The 10,456-nt window shown below is 47.8% G+C and overlaps 1 pseudogene; it reads left to right on the forward strand.

Annotated features, from left to right (window-relative positions):
• Positions 1–10,311: 10,311 nt before the first annotated feature.
• Positions 10,312–10,456, forward strand: part of LOC119292846 — a 58,986-nt pseudogene continuing 58,841 nt past the window's right edge.

Below are 10,456 nucleotides of genomic sequence, written 5' to 3' on the forward strand. Positions count from 1 at the left end.
GGTGCGCCGGTGCATGTGGGAGTGTCGGATTGCGAAACGGACAACGGGGAAAAGGCTCGGATGCATGAGACGAACATGTATGCAAAATGGAATGCACAGGATGACATGATATGATATGCATGACATGCATCAAATGCAAAACAAAAGACAAAACCCAACCACGGAGGGAAATATCATATCGCATAGCCGAAAATGGCAAGAGTTGGAGATACAAAGATGGAAAGATACATCCGGGGTGTTACAACACTCCGCCACTACAAGAGGATCTCGTCCAGAGATCTAGGACTGAAAGAACTCCGGATATTCGGAACGGAGGTGATCCTCGCGCTCCCAGGTGGCTTCTCAGTCGGAATGGTGTGACCACTTCACTTTCAGGAATTTGATTGACTTGTTGCGAGTCTTGCGCTCGGTTTCTTCAAGAATAGCAACGGGATGCTCATGATAAGAGAGATCTTCTTGGAGGTCGATCTCTTCAAAGATGATAGTGCGCTCAGGAGTCTTGAAGCACTTGCGAAGCTGTGACACGTGAAACACATCGTGCACGTTTGCAAAGTTGGATGGAAGCTCAAATTGATAGGCGAGATCGCCTCTTTTGCCAATGATCTTGAAAGGACCCACGTATCTAGGGGAAAGCTTCCCTTTGATACCGAAGCGACGAGTGCCTTTCATTGGAGAGACGCGGAGATAGACATGGTCTTCGATTTCAAAAGCCAAGTCACGATGCTTGCTATCATAGTAACTCTTTTGTCGCTATTGCGCGGCTTTGAGATTCTCACGAATGACTTTGCACATTTCTTCGGCTTCTGTGATCAAGTCGTTGCCAAGAAGTTGGCATTCACCTGTCTCAGACCAGTTGAGAGGAGTACGACACTTTCTGCCATAGAGAATTTCGAATGGGGCCTTGCCTGAACTAGCTTGGAAGCTGTTGTTGTAGGAAAACTCGGCATATGGAAGACAATCTTCCCACTTCATACCAAAAGAGATGACACAAGCCCTGAGCATATCTTCAAGGATTTGATTGACTCGCTCGACTTGGCCACTTGTTTGAGGATGGAAAGCTGTGCTGAAACGAATGTTGGAGCCCATGGCCTTTTGAAAGGAGTCCCAGAACTTAGAAGTGAAGATGCTTCCACGATCTAAAGATATCAATTGTGGAATGCCGTGCAAGGAGACAATTCTGGAGGTGTATAGCTCTGCCAGCTGAGCTGCTGTGATAGATTCTTTGATAGGAAGAAAATGAGCCACTTTAGTAAGCTTGTCAATGACAACGAAGATAGCATCATTTCCACGCTTGGACTTAGGAAAACCAATCACAAAGTCCATCTCGATATGGTCAAACTTCCATTCCGGAATAGCAAGAGGTTGGAGGAGACCAGCTGGTCTTTGGTGTTCTGCTTTCACTCTTCTGCAGACATCACATTCATTCACGAATTGAGAAATCTCTCGCTTCATTCGAGTCCACCAATATGACTGCTTGAGGTCATGGTACATCTTTGTACTTCCAGGATGAATAGATAGGAGGGAATTGTGTGCCTCATTCATGATGACTTTTCTCAGATCACCTTTTGGACCCACAATTCGATCCTCGAAGAAAAGAGTATCTTTGTCATCCAAGCGATAGCACTTGTATTTGGGAATGCCCTTGTCAATACCACGTTTCACCTTCTTCACCATGGTATCCAGGAGTTGTGCCTCACGAATTTGATCTTCCAATGTAGGAGAGACTATGAGGTTGGCAAGAAAGCCTTGAGGAACAACTTGAAGATTCAGCTTGCGGAAGGCTTCACAAAGATCCGGTTGAAACGGCTTGAGAATTAGACTGTTGCAATAAGCCTTTCTGCTCAGAGCATCTGCAATCACATTCGCCTTGCCAGGAGTATATTCGATACTCAGATTGTACTCTTGAATCATTTCGACCCATCGAGTTTGCCTGAGGTTAAGGTTGGGTTGAGTGAAGATATGCTTCAGGCTCTTGTGATCGGTGAAAATGTCCACTTGCCTTCCCAATAAGAGATGTCTCCATGTTATCAATGCATGGACAACTGCCGCCAACTCAAGATCGTGAGTGGGGTAGTTCTTTTCGTTGGGCTTCAACTGACGAGAGGTATAGGCCACATCTTTTTTCCCTTGCATCAACACAGCACCGAGACCTTGAAGGGAAGCATCACAGAATACTTCGAATGGCTTGGATTCATCAGGAGGAGTCAAAACAGGAGTTGTGACTAGCTTCTCTTTGAGGGTGTTGAAAGCGACGTCACACTCAGGCGTCCAGACATACTTGACATGCTTCTGGAGGAGGTTGGAAAGAGGCTTTGCAATCTTAGAGAAGTTCTCAACGAATCTTCGGCAATAGCTTGCAAGACCGAGAAAACTGCGGAGCTGCTTGACATTCTGAGGAGGTTCCCAATTCACAACTGCAGAAACCTTCGCGGGATTAACAGCAATGCCCTTGGCAGAGATGATATGACCAAGATAAAGAACTTCATCAAGCCAGAACTCACATTTGGAAAACTTCGCATAGAATTGATGCTCTCTGAGCTTGTCGAGCACCAATCGCAAATGTTTGGCATGATCCTGCTTATTCTTGGAGAAGACCAAGATATCATCGAGATACACCAGGACGAATTCATTGGTGTAGGGGTTGAATATAAAGTTCATCATGCGAGAGAATGTTGGAGGAGCATTGACAAGGCTGAAAGACATGACAGTATATTCATAAGAACCATAGCTAGTTCTGAATGTTGTCTTGGGAATATCTTCTTCACGAATGCGAATCTGATGATAACCCATACGAAGGTCAAGCTTGGAGAATACTTTAGCACCTTTGAGTTGCTCGAAAAGCTCATTGATGTTGGGAAGTGGGTACTTGTTCTTGATTGTCTTCTTGTATAATGGACGATAATCGACGCAAAGTCGGTCCGTGCCATCCTTCTTCTAGACAAAAAGAACTCCACAACCCCATGGGGAAGAACTCGGTCTGATCAAACCCAGACGCTCTTGTTCATCGAGCTGCTTCTTCAATTCTTTCAGCTCCTTGGGTCCAAGCTTGTATGGACGCTTGCAAACGGGTTCCGTTCCAGGCTCAAGATCAATAACGAACTCGACTGGCCGATGAGGAGGCATACCCGGAAGCTCTTCTGGAAAGACATCTTGGTACTCACAAACGACTGGAATTTGAGAAATAGCATCCAACTCGCCCTTCTCATTGAGAGAAAACAACCGAATGGTGTCATCATGAGCGGCATAGATGATAACATCCTCAGAAGGGTGTGTCAATTGAATCTTCCTGGTAGCACAATCAAGCTGAACCTTGTGCTTAGAAAGCCAGTCCATCCCAAGAATTAGATCAATATCAGAGTCGCCAAGAACCATTGGAGAAGATAGAAATCTATAGTCTCCCATCTTGATAGAAACATCTAGAGCCATCATTTTGGTGTTAGCCGCATCGTGGGTGTTACAAGTTGGTATCAGAGCCAGGTTGCCCAGGGGATGCCGGACATCGCCCAGGTTGGACCAACACTCGAAGGAGCACTGGCCCGGGGGGTTAAATAAAGATGACCCTTGGGCTCGCGAAAACCCAAGGGAAAAGGGCTTAGGTGGCAAATGGTAAAACCAAGGTTGGGCCTTGCTGGAGGAGTTTTATTCAAGGCGAACTGTTAAGGGGGTCCCATAAATCACCCAACTGTGTAAGGAACGCAAAATCAAGGAACATAACACCGGTATGACGGAAACTAGGGCGACAAGAGTGGAACAAGTCACCATGCATAAGGCCGAGCCTTCCACCCTTTACCAAGTATATAAGGTGCATTAATTTAAACAGGAGATATTGTGATATCCCAAAATAACCAAGTTCCGCCCAGGAACAAACTTCATCTTCACCTGCAACTAACAACGCTATAAGAGGGGCTAAGCAAAAGCGGTGACATAGCCAAACAACGGTTGCTGGGACAGGTTGGTTAGAGGTTTGACATGGCAATAGGTAGGCATGGTAAATAAAGGCAGGTAGAGCTAACATAGCAATAGAGCGAGTACTAGCAAGCAAAGATAGAAGTGATATCGAAGGTATGGTCATCTTGCCTGCAAGGTTCTCAGAGTTGTCAAAGGCTGGATCCTTGTTAGCGTACTCAACAGGTTCCTCATGCATGTACTTGTCTCCCGGCTCTACCCAAAGCAAGAACACAAGCAAAGGAACCACAATAAATCACGGTGCAATGCACAAACAACATGATGCAATACATGTCATGATATGCGAGATGTGATATGCAATGCATATGCGTGCTTCGGGAGGAAAAAGGATGAACAAGGCATCAACTTGGCAAACCAAGTATGCCGCTGGAAAGATGAGATGATTTCAGTTGAAATCGATATAAAGATCACCGGATTCGGATGCACGGTTTGCAAATGGTAAGCAAAACAAGAATGGCACAAAGCTACGTTTAACAGCACGAAGCTACTTAGCATGCAACAAGAAACTATGCTACATCACCCCAACATAAAAACAAAGCATATGGAAGTGATCTATAGGAGATTCTTTACAAAAGAGGAACACTGAGCTACGGCTAAATCACATCATAACAGGTTCAAACAAGCATGGTGAAAGTGCAAAAAATATCAGGTTGGACATGGCATAAACAACATCACGAAGCAATGTTCAGAGCAGGTTATCAACATGCTACAGGAACTTATAATAGCAAATAAAGGCATGGCATGAATCTACTCAAATCATAGATCAAAAGTCCCTTAATGACCATAAGCCAAAAAGGACCAGAAAATATGATGGCACCCATGTGAACATAGCAAGTTTCGTTAACACATTCACCAAACAAAGCATGGCATTGACAGAATTACGAAGGCACCTTCGTGAGCTCGATGCACTCACTACAGAGCACTTCATGATAAACTAAGCATACATCCATCAATAAGACATGTCATAGAAGCTATACATGGCAATAAACAACATCATAGCATACCCAGATCAACTACAACAACCTTGGCCAAATTGAATAACATGTAAACAATCTGCCAGGAAACATTTTGAAGCAAACGTAGACCACGAAAATTACATGCTAGACTACTCCATAATTGCAACCAGGACCATGGATGGATAGAGCATAACCATGTTTTCAAAACACCCTTACTGAAGTATCTCAAATTATGCATGGATCTCTCTCTAGCAACATGTTTACATGACATCAAAATTACAGCAGAACAGGGACTAAAATCAGCATTATCACGAAGCCTAGTTTGCATGCTTGTGTTAGTCACCACAATGATCACAAAAATACAAGGTAAACACCTCTGTAAAGAAGACATAGCCTAGTTCAAAACACATTTAGGGACCAAGTTCATAGGATGCACACATCAATCATGGCAAAAATGACAAAAGAGCTCGTGCTGATAAGATTCTGAAACTAACATTATGAAGCCCTCTTCCAACAGCATTTCGGGCATCAAAATGAGCTCAAATGTAAATGATGCAATGGAATGAAATGATGTACTCTTTGAGGCGAACAATTCGGTATCCTACGCCCAAAATGGAGCCACGGGTGCGAAGATGTGATGCGATGAAAAAGCAACAATTTTAACACAGATTAGGACTTAGACGAAAAAAACGGGGGGGGTGGAAAAGTCAACCGCTGGATCTGGATCTGGCTGCGCGCGCGGATCGAGGTCAACGCCGGAGCGGGTCGCCGGAGTCGGAGGCGGCCGGGGCGGCGGCTGCCAGAGTCGGGGAAGGACGGGGCCGGGCGGCCGGAGGCGCGGAGCGGAGGGCGCGGCTGAGCGCGGCGGGGCGACGGGCGCGCGGGGCCGGGCGGCGATGGAGTCCGGCGACGGCGGCAGTGTGGCGGCGGAGACGTCGGGCGGCGGGCGCGGGAGGCGGCCGGCCAGAGATCCGTGGAGCGGGTGGCGGCGGCGGAGCACGGGGGCGCGGCCCGGGCGCGCGGGCCGGGAGGGCCCCGCCTGGGCCCGGCGGGCCGGCGGCGAGGGGGCGCGGCGGAGGCCACGCGGCAGGGCCTGATTCGCCGGGGGCGCGGCGGCAGACACGTCCGGCTCCGTCAGGACGTGTCCGGCGGCGCGGAGAGGGATTTTTTTAGGGTTTGCCCGTGAATTTCGGAGGGGGAGGCATATATATAGGTAGAGGGAGCTAGGAGTGTCCAAATGAGGTGCGGTTTTCGCCCACACGATCGTGATCCGACGACGGAGAGCATGGAAGTGACTTAGATGGGTTATTTGGCTGTTTTGGGGGGGTGTTGGGCTGCAACTTAAAAGAGTCCTTTGCGGATATGCGGATAACCGTTGGAGTACCTAACGAGCTCCAAATGACCCGAAACTTGACAGGTTGTCTACCGGTGCTATACCAGGGCCACTTGGCAAGGCTCGGTCCATTCCGAGAACGTTTAACACCCGCACACGAAAAGTGACAAGAGGGGTGCGCCGGTGCATGTGGGAGTGTCGGATTGCGAAACGGACAACGGGGAAAAAGTTCGGATGCATGAGACGAACAAGTATGCAAAATGGAATGCACATGATGACATGATATGATATGCATGACATGAATAAAATGCAAAACAAAAGACAAAACCCAACCACGGAGGGAAATATCATATCGCATAGCCGAAAATGGCAAGAGTTGGAGATACAAAGATGGAAAGATACATCCGGGGTGTTACACATGGTCAGCAAGTGGTACATAGCTGTCTTGAATTGCTGTCGATATTCCTGGACATTGCCTGTCTGCCATAACTGAACAAAGTGATGCATCTGAACCTCGAACTCTTCTGGACCGAACTCCTCCTGCACTGCAGCTCTGAATGTTTGCCAAGTGACCCCTGGGTGTGTCTGTCGATAGGCCTAGAGCCACATCACGGCCAGGCCATCCATGTACAGCGCCGCGGTGGTGACCCAACTGTGCTGTGGCACGCGATACAACTCGAAGTAGATGGTGCAGCGGTCCAACCAGATGTGAGGGGCATCGCCGTCAAACCTCGAGAAATCATGTTTGGGCGGCTTGATGTAGTGGTCGTCGTGGCGCTCGATCTCCAAGGACGAGGGTGATCGCACGGTGAGCAATGGTGGTCCGTGGTTGACGAGGCAGGTGAATGGCAGATGTGTCGCGCCATCCGTATAGAGCGGCAGCGGCGGAGGCCGAATCGGCAAGGGCAGAGGTGGGGGTGGTGGTCGGGGCACGGAGGAGTCTGCTATTGTTGTGACGCCCGATGGAGATGTGACACCCTGGGTGGTGACCGCGGGGTCGACCGTCGGGGCGTACTTGCAGGCCTCATCCACATCTACTTGCATGAGGTCGATCTGCTTGGAGAGGAGCTTGAGCTCGGCGAAGACATGATCGTTGTAGGAGATCTGTGCCAGATGGTGCTCGTCGGCGGTTTTCTGATTTGCGTCGAGGCGGCGGATGATGGACTCGAGCAAGTTCTGTAGCTTGTCTATGGTCTCCGTCATGGCGTCAAGCACGCGGCGAGTCTGCGCCGAGGGCTTGGATGGAGGTGTCGTGGTCATGTTTGGGATCAGATCAAACCCCAAGCAGGATTTTGGGCGAGCTCACCGGAGTGGCCTGCACCTGACCCGGTGGATTTTACCGATCGATCAAGAGCGGATTCGACAGCGGCGGCGGTGGGAAAATTTTTTAGGGCTCTAATTACCAGATTGTCACGACCCGATCATGAGATCTGAGAAGGAAGGAGAGGATCAGGATGAGAGGAGAAGGGCGAGGGTAGGTGAGAGCAAGCGAGAGCAAAGAGTAGACAGGAAGGAAAGGGGTTCGTTCAATTCTCGATGCTCTCTCCGTCCATACACACACATACAAGTAAGCCACGCGACAGTTGGCGCACACACACACCCACTCCTGACTATCGGCCTGGCTCGGCCCGCTGACCAGGTCATGCGGTTGTAGGTTCAAAACTCTGAACTGCATTTCTTCAGTCCGCTGCTGATTGATCTACAGACGTGACACCCTCCTCCAAGGAAAGGGAAAACCCATCTTCGCATACTTCAGGAGAGCTAGGGTTCAATGGGAAGAGCACCCTAAACACCACGAGCTCCTTGATGGTGACCTTCCGCCGGATCGATGGCACGCGGCGACAACACCTATGTTCAATGGTGGAGCCAGGAAATACACACAAGGGGGACCGAACATTGAGCACAACTTCAAAACTTAATAATGTGTACGGAATTTATATGAACTAGCAAAAGAGGTCGCGCGTTACAATGGGAGAAGGAAATATCGCATGACCCTAACCTAATAGCCATGACTAAGACCCCAATAGCTCTTGCCGAGGGTCTCTCTTTCTCGACATAAGATGAAAAATCTGCTTTTTTCATGCAAGTTTCTGCCAAGGCGTACATGCACGGCTACCGACAGTTTTTTCTTCTCCAATTTGGCTTTGATGAGGTGTTCATTGCAATCTAGGTCGGTGTCGGTACAAAAGAAAGATGGATCGTGCTCTATTGATTAAGATTGCACCCTAAATAGCATTTTAAAATACTTAACAGATAAAATAACATCATATTCATATTCAACATATCTTTCTAATTAAATTTCATATATTACATGTTAAAATTGTAGTTAGGGTTTAAAAGATATGGGTATTTTAAAAAAGTATTATTTGTTCTAGATGGACTGTGTGTTAATTATATAAGGGATAATTGGTTTTATGCCCCTATTTGTGTCCCACTCGACAGGATTGCCCCTAATTTCCAAAATCCAGCAGTTCTGTCCAAGCCACTTTGGTTGTCTTGTGGTTTTGCCCTTTGACCGTTTGACTATCACTTTGAAAACTTCATAACTAATTCATACTAAATCAGAATAATGCAAATAAGATACCAAAATGTTCAAAAAAACATCACGTGTATGTCAATGTCACTTGCATTCAGGACACAAGTGTTGGTAAGTGCCTATCCGAGTTTTAGCTCTTACCACACTACCATGAACAATAAAATCTTAAAAAGTTCAAAAAAATCTAAAAAAAATTGGTGTCAAAGAATGACAATTTTTTTTAGTGCTTGCCAAGTTTCATCAGGGAATGACATTTGTGGAAGTCATAGCAAAAAAACAATCAACACTCCGAAATAGATTGTTTTTTTTGCCATGACTTCCACAAATGTCATTCCCTGATGAAACTTGGCAAGCACTTAAAACATTTGTCATTCTCCGGTTTTTTTGGATCTTTTTTGAAATTTTAAGATTTTACTATTCATGGTGGCGTGATAAGAGCTAAAACTCGGATGAGCACTTGCCAACACTTTTGTCATGAATGCAAGTGACATTGACATACATGTGATGTTTTCCCGAACATTTTGGTATCTTATTTGCATTTTTCTGATTTGGTATGAATTAGTTATGAAGTTTTCAAAGTGAAGGTCAAATGGTCAAAGGGCAAAAGCACAAGACGGACAAAGTGGGTTGGATAGAACTGCTGGCTTTTGGAAATTAGGGGCAATCCTGTCGAGTGGGACACAGCTAGGGGAATAAAACCAATTATCCCATTATACAAATGTCAGGGGGTTTAAAATCTGGCTCGGCCGTGGCACACACAGGCTCCAACTCTATCCCCGGTACGACATAGTAGCCTCGACGCGCACGAGCTCCATCCCTGGCGGGCGCGAGCTCTAGCCGCCGCCTCTGCCAAAGTCGCTGCCGCCATGAGGCGTCGTCTTCTCTGCCTGTGTCGTTGTCGCGATAGAGAGAGAAGGAGTGGGTGGCCATAGGTGGGACAATCTAGAATGGCTATGACGTGGAGCAGGGTGCCCTGGCGTTTCTGGTCACTCTTATATTGCCCCCAAATTTGGTCCTGGTTTGAGATACGTCGGTCAGTCTGGGCGGTTGAGGAGAAAATAAGGGGTTCAGTTGGATCACTTTTCTTAACGGACACTGACCGGACCGAGCAGGCGTTTCAGACGTTTAGGAATGAAATAGGGGGTCCCATTGTAGTTCTCTTATCTACTGCAGCTTTTGGGTCCTTCAGATCCTTTCCCCTTTAAGAAAAACCTTGTGTGTCACTTGGTATGGGTACGGGTATTAGGGCATCTCCAACGTGGGCCGTAAACCTCCCGCAACTATCCAGATCACGCTGTCCGGACCGCAGAAGCCATCCAACGCGGTCTTGCATCGGTCCGCTCGGCGGTCCAGATGCGATTTCTCCCGTAAAATGGAGACAAAAGTGGGGGAGGTTTGCGGGAGTCCGGACACGCGAAATGTACGAATCCGGCACCCCAGGCCCACCCAAAACCCTTTTCGGACCCCTGATCCATCCTCCCAATTTTCTCTCCTTCCTTCTTTCTCTCTTGCCGTCACCGATGCTCCACCACCCCGGCCACCATGCCACATCCCTGCCAGAAATCCGTGTCTCCGTCACCTCCTGCGATCCAGTAGGGCTCCCCGCCGCTTCTCCTCCATCTCCATTCAACCCCCTATCCTCCGTCCCCCCCCCCGCCAGGTACC

Source organism: Triticum dicoccoides, chromosome 4B, assembly GCF_002162155.2.
Source record: "Triticum dicoccoides isolate Atlit2015 ecotype Zavitan chromosome 4B, WEW_v2.0, whole genome shotgun sequence".
In the NCBI taxonomy this organism is placed as follows: Eukaryota; Viridiplantae; Streptophyta; class Magnoliopsida; order Poales; family Poaceae; genus Triticum; species Triticum dicoccoides.